The following is a 6,907-nucleotide window of genomic DNA, read 5'->3' as shown; positions in this document are numbered from 1 at the left end:
CACTGGGGCTTAGTCCCTAGTCAGTGTTCTCAGGATTGCAGTCTCAGCGCATAAACAGGTTCTATACTTCCTTCCCTGCAGCAGCGAATGGTTACTGCAGTTATGCCTTTTGAATATGCGGTTTGCTTGCACTACACTCCCATCTGCTGGAGATTTCTTAAAATTTATTTGGATTAATATGAGATTGCCATGTTGAGCCATTATCACAGATTTCACAGTCTGTAAAATAAACATTGGGGTATTTCTGCATATCAGTAGCTGTCAGTTATATGTACAATCTCACCTAGACAAGATGGCAAGGTGATAAAGCTGTGCATACTGATGACCATTTCGTCCTAAATTCCTGTATAACCCACATATATATACATGATAATATTATTGTGTTTGTGATGCAAGGAAAGAAACAACTCTGGAAATTCTTAGCAAAATAACTGAAACCTAGGCCTACAGCCAGTTCAAGGTAGTACAGCTTTTACTGCTGTTAATTGTATGACTTCCTGTGCAGAACTGGTGTCATATTTCTGATTATGGAACCATTGGAGAGATTATATTTTGAGTGGTGTACCATTTTTTAATCGTACTATTGAGTGATTTGATGATGGCCCTTGGCTAAGCAATACAAATTTCAATCTGTTACCTCTGAGGATGTGGACAGGCTGCTTGGATGAGTGAAACCGACCACCTGTCTCCTTGATCCTTGCCCATCTTGGCTCATGAAAGCAAGCCAGGCAGGGCTGGGCAATGGGCCCTGTGGGGTGGTGAGTGCTTCCGTCTGTGACGGAGTTTTCCCAGACCCCCTTAAAGAAGCTGTCATCAAACCGCTTCTTAAAAAAACATCTTCAGACTTAGCCGCTAGGGCCAGTTATCACCCAGTCTCAAATACTCCATTCCTGGGCAAGGTAATTGAGCAGGTGTTCGTAGAACAAATCCAGGCATGCCTCGAGGATGCAGACTCTTTGGATCCATTCCAGTCAGGTTTCAAGCTTCATCATGGGACTGAAACTGCCCTGGTCATGCTGGTCAAAGATCTCTGGCAGGCAAGGAACAGAGGTGAAAGCTTTTTCCTGGTCCTGCTGGATCTTTCAGAGACTTTTGATACTGTCAACCATGGTATCCTTTGGACTGACTGGGAGCTGGGGGCATTGTTATGTAGTGGTCTCACTCCTCCCCCCTGGGTCGTGTCCAGAAAGTCATGGGAGGGGTAAGTGTTTGGACCCCTGGGCTTTCACTTTTGGGGTGCCTCAGGGCTCTATTCTCTCCCTCATGCTTTTCAACATCTTTATGAAGTTGCTGGGGGAGATAGGGGGGTTTTGGCTGGGTGTTCATATAGCTCTACCTCTCATTTAAATTGGAACCAGTGAAAGCGGTGAATGTCCTATGTGTCTGGGCAGTTGGGGGATAGATGGTGGCTAACAGATTGAGATTGAATCCCAACAAGAGAAAAGTACTGTTTCTTGGGACAGCGGGTGAGCAGGTGTGGAGGATTCCCTGGTCCTGAATGGGGTAACTATGGTCATAAAAGACCAGGTGCATAGCCTGGGGGCCATTTTGGACTCACAGCTGTCCATGGAGGGACAGGTTAATTCTGTGTCCTGGGTGGCTGTCTACCAGCTCCATCTGGTACGCAGGCTGAGACCCTACCTGCCCGCAGACTGTCTTGCCAGCATGGTGCATGCTCTGGTTATCTCCCACCAGGATCACTGCAATGCGCTCTACGTGGGGTTACCTTTGAAAGTGACTCGGAAACTGCAACTAATCTAGAATGCAGCTACCACACTGGTAACTGGAAGCAGCCGCTGGGACCATACAACACCAGCCCTAAAGGATCCACATTGGCTCCCAGTATGTTTCCAAGCACAATTCAAAGTGTTGGTGCTGACCCTTAAAGCCCTAAACGGTCTCAGCCCAGTATACCTGAAGTAGCGTCTCCACCCCCATCATTCAGCCTGGACACCGAGATCCAGCTCCAAGGTCCTTCTGGCAGTTTCCTCACTTCGAGAATTGAAGCGACAGGGAACCAGGCAGAGGGCCTTCCCGGTAGTGGCACCCGCCCTGTGGAACGCCCCCCCCCCCCACAGATGCCAAGATAAAGAACTATCTGACTTGTAGAAGACATCTGAAGGCAGCCCTGTATAGGAAAGTTTTAAATGTTTGATATCTTACTGTGTTTTAATTTGTTGGAAGCTGCCCAGAGTGGATGGGGCAACCCAGTCAGATGGGCAGCATAATAATAATAATAATAATAATAATAATAATAATAATAATAATAATTGTTGCTATTGTTAGTATTGTTATTATTATTAAGAGTGCCGCTATCTTCTTCCCTACCTTTTCATTCAACTTTTAATCCTTCCTCCTAGCTCAAGAATCAAAAATCTTTTTCATCCAAAAAACACATTCCGGTCTGGGCAACATCCAGGCAAGTGGGAGGGGGGCATTTGGCACCAGAAGTGAAGGGAGACAGAGCAATGAATGCAAAGATCACCTTTGTACAACAGGCTGCTTTCTAAACACACACACACACACACACACACACACACACACAGTGGTATCAGCATTCCAAAGGCAAACCACCCTCAGGAGGGTGCAAGGCAGGGTCCTCAAAGGGTCTGACTGCATGGCTGGGGAGAGTCCTGATAAGCCAGAAAGAGAGTCCTAGCAGCTGAATCCCGCTCCCAAGGCTGAGGTTCTTCACCCTTGTCCAAGCTGCTTTTTTGCCTTCTTCGGGTGAGATAAAAAGCAGACAACCCACCATACACGGAACATGTCTTTATTTAATAAGCAAGCAAGCACAAAGTATAATGTGTAGTGCTTAAATATTCTCAACAGTACTAAAAATATAAAAATAAAGTTTACCAAAAGCCGTTTCACTCACAAATATACAAGGAGTGCTGTCAAGCCACAAAATTTTTGACGCCATTTGCCAACACCTGCACTGATAGACAACTGCCTCCCTCTACCCTATGGAAATGATAATTGATGCTTGTCCGTCTTTAGAGATTTCAATGAGCCATCGTAAAGGAGGGCTGCCAGGGGCAACCTGAAGAACAGCCCCCTCTCTTTTAACAACCCCAAAGCTGGCTTTCTGTGCTCTTTCAGCCCCATCATTTGCCAGAATTGCCAGGTTTGTAACCAGGGTGTTCATACGGATGAAGTGAGGCCACCTGTTCCTTCCGTGTGCCCACTCCCTGTATTCCTGTAATAAACAGGAATATCACACAGTCCCAGGGTGGGTGTGCAATTGCAGAAAGGGCAGCAGGATATGCACCTACCAAATTCTCTGCTTCATCTGTAAATTTACTACAGTGTGGATCCCCAGGCTGCAATCTTATCTACCAACCCTTTCTCCTCCCATTTCTTGGAGCAAGTATGACTTTTGCACTGCTCCACAGAGAGGGATCGTCCACACAGAGGAAAATGTGGATTTGCACTCGACTGTCTCCCCATTAAGGTAGGGGCATCCACATGATGCCCGCCCCATCCCAATGCTGGCCTGGACCACCTAAGTGTATGTGTGTTAAAAACAAAAACAAAAAACATTGGCAAGGCTAAAACAAACAGGACTGAAAGGGAATGCATGTGAAAGGGAAAGGCCCAGACAAACACTAGGATGGGGCTCACATTCTGTTCTGGTGTGGACAGGCCCTTTGTAGGAGAAGAGGGTGGGCAACAGAACTGGAACTGGGGTGCTGTAGAAGGAACTTTGGGTTGTATCATGGTCCATGACCACTAGGTTGTTAAAGAGGCAAGATGGTTCTCTGGATTGTGGTCTAGCATCCCTTTATTAAATCAGAAAAATGAAAGATAATTGATTCTTATATTAACAAGCAAACTGTAGGCTATATACATAATCTTTCTGAAGAGGTATACATAAATTTATAGATAGTAAGCACACATCTTCGCTTTCATTCTGATCTTGTGTGTGGCTGCTCTTGTCAGTTTTCAGCTGCACGCTCTTAGTTTGTTTTTCATGTCCATCAGAGAAGATGCCCTTTGATGTTTACTAGAAACTGCTATACTGTGCTTATGTATTAGAGTATGTATGCCTGCTATATCATACGTATGCAGTCTTTATTCACATGGGCACTATGAAGAGACACTGCACCCGCTAAACATTGCTTCACCACCACACGTTGCTGATGGGAGCTGTATTGGCTGCTCTGGAAGATGGTTTCAGAAGGCCAGAATTGTAGCTCAGTGGTGCCGAATTTTCAAATGTCCACTGTATCTGCAGAAATTAACTTCTCAAAAAGATTCACTAGCACATCAAGAACAGATTTTCCCATTCTTTCTGGCCAGCTGGCAGACCTAGTCATAACTGATGAATGAGTGTTTGACATTTTATTTTATTTATTTATTGAGGTCTCAGGGCGGTTCACAGAATTTCCAATCTTAATTTCTCAACCTACGGGGTGGGCCTGAATGCAAGGTGAGAGTGGAGTACATAAGTACCAGTGAGCCCTATTGTTAAAATCTTGTTTCCGTTTCAGTTCAGGCTCATCTGTACCAGAAGTAGTTCTGGTTTCACTCAGGTTCATGCCAATCAGAGTTAGGTAGGGGGGGCAGCACAACTTCAGAGCCTGCTCAGTTCTGGTTCATGTAGGAAATGGAAGTGTGATTGTTTGAAGTATTATGGGCCTCCCTTTACAGGAGTTTTTATGGGTTACAATAAGTTATTTATGCTACAGTGGAGCAGGGCCAGAGATATAATTTGGGCCTAGTTCCCACTGTGGTGGTAAATCTGTTTCTGGATTGTTGCACTTCAGACTGCAGCTGGGGGCTCACGTGAGATAACGCTTATCCTTATAATAACAAAAAAGAAAAAATCCAGAGAGAAAATTTTGTATCTGGGAGAAGGGATCTAGTATACCCTTCTTCCTGACAGGCGGCACATGATGCATGCTTATGCTTCATGGATGGATGGATGAGCACTCAGAGGCAATCTCTCCTGCAGCCTCACAAGTCACATCACCTAGGTACAGGTCTGCTACCTCAGGGAGAGCTACATTAATCTAAATATTTGTTCAGATTCTGTTCTGGTCCAGTTTCAATAAAGGTAAAGGTAAAGGTACCCCTGCCCGTACGGGCCAGTCTTGACAGACTCTGGGGTTGTGCGCCCATCTCACTTAAGAGGCCAGGGGCCAGCGCTGTCCGGAGACACTTCCGGGTCACGTGGCCAGCGTGACATCGCTGCTCTGGCGAGCCAGAGCCGCACACGGAAACGCCGTTTACCTTCCCGCTGGTAAGCGGTCCCTATTTATCTACTTGCACCCGGAGGTGCTTTCGAACTGCTAGGTTGGCAGGCGCTGGGACCGAGCAGTGGGAGCGCACCCCGCCGCAGGGATTCGAACCGCCGACCTTTCGATCGGCAAGCCCTAGGCGCTGAGGCTTTAACCCACAGCGCCACCTGCTTCCACCAGTTTCAATAGAGACTTTCAAATCATAGTCCAGGCTCTGTTCACTGCAGGAAATTTTCTTCTTCTTTTTCTAACATTCAGATTTGTTACGATTCCCGGCCAGACCATGCAGGCAAGTGGATAACCTTCTTCAGTACCATCCCTACTCAGCCTTGTTTCCCCTTCCAAGCTGCGCTTGGTGGGTGGATGTCTGAGGGGAGCTGGAATCTGGCAACAAGGTGTGGGGAAGGGGAAATGATTTAGCTCACCCCCACCCAAACTTCCAATACCCTACCTCAGTACAGATATCCTTCCATGATACAGCTGCAAACACAGCTGCAATTATTCCTCTCAGCTCAACCATCAAGCAGATAACTGGTGTTTGGTTAGCGGAGGCATCTGGGGATCTGAATTTGAGGCACAAGGTGTAAAAGTGTGGGAAACACTGTCCTTATTGTGAGACAATTTGTCAGATGGAACCCCCAATATCTTTGCCATCACCACTGTTTTCTGCAAGCAACTGGAAAATATCTTCTCCAAATTTGTAATAGCCCATAATGGAAAAGTGCTCATTGCCTCATACACAACAGCCATGTAGAGCCTTTCTGAGCACAAATTGAGAAGTTGCTACTAAACGGTTGCTTGGACTTTTCCAATTGCCAGAACCTCTGTTGGAGGGAAACCCTGTTTCCCCAGCACTCAAAAGAGCAAGAGCAGAAAGGGGTAGAAAGCTGATGAGAGACAAAAAAGGAAGAGCCTGCACTTAACCATCACACGTTGTCCTCCTTATCTTAGTTATGAAAGTAACGCTGAGTGCTTGACACGCACACACTAAGGTAACATTTAGCACATCATTTCAGCCTGTAACCCATTTTCCTTTGAAATGAACTTGTCTCTGGTTCACTGAAATTATTTGAGGTTTCCACTGAAAAGCTTCCATAAAGTATTTTAAATACACAATGACTCTGAAAAGGTATACATCCCTAAACTGTGTATATACTACATACTTTACATGTACAGAACGTGTTCCATAGCAGTCAGGTATTCCTGGCATTTATCTCTCTTTTTTTTTTTTTTAGAATGCTTTCATTTACAGAGGAAGGATGTTTTCTCTTATTTGTGTTGACTCTGTTTAGGAACAATGCACCGGGAAGTTCTTCTGAAGGAGCCCTAGTGACATGAAGGAGAGTGGCAGCTGTGCAGCCATCTTCCCTTCGAGGAAACGTGTTGGGGGCTTTTTAGCAGAACCGACCTACGGCATGTTGCTGCCTGAGGTGAAGGGCAAGATAATAATAATAATAATAATAATAATAATAATAATAATAATAATTTATTTATACCCCGCCCATCTGGCTGAGTTTCCCCAGCCACTCTGGGCGGCTCCCAATCAGTGTTAAAAACAGTACAGCATTACATAAGATGGTGCCCCTGCCACATTCAGAAGCCAATTCAGACAGGCAGTTGAATCTTAATCCAGTCGTGGTGACGGGGCAGTGTCCTCCACGCTCACA

General features: G+C 45.7%; 1 long non-coding RNA gene across 1 annotated transcript; it reads left to right on the top strand.

Moving 5' to 3' along the window:
• The first annotated feature begins 2,325 nt into the window (after positions 1 to 2,325).
• LOC307217316 lies at positions 2,326 to 6,465 on the top strand. The gene is made up of 2 exons (XR_013839559.1): positions 2,326 to 5,056; positions 5,432 to 6,465. It is a non-coding gene; the product is annotated as an uncharacterized lncRNA (long non-coding RNA).
• The last annotated feature ends 442 nt before the right edge of the window (positions 6,466 to 6,907 follow it).

The sequence above is a fragment of the Podarcis cretensis genome (assembly GCF_951804945.1).
Source record: "Podarcis cretensis genome assembly, chromosome: 5".
Classification (NCBI taxonomy): domain Eukaryota; kingdom Metazoa; phylum Chordata; class Lepidosauria; order Squamata; family Lacertidae; genus Podarcis; species Podarcis cretensis.
This window is presented reverse-complemented; position numbering and strand designations above follow the sequence as displayed.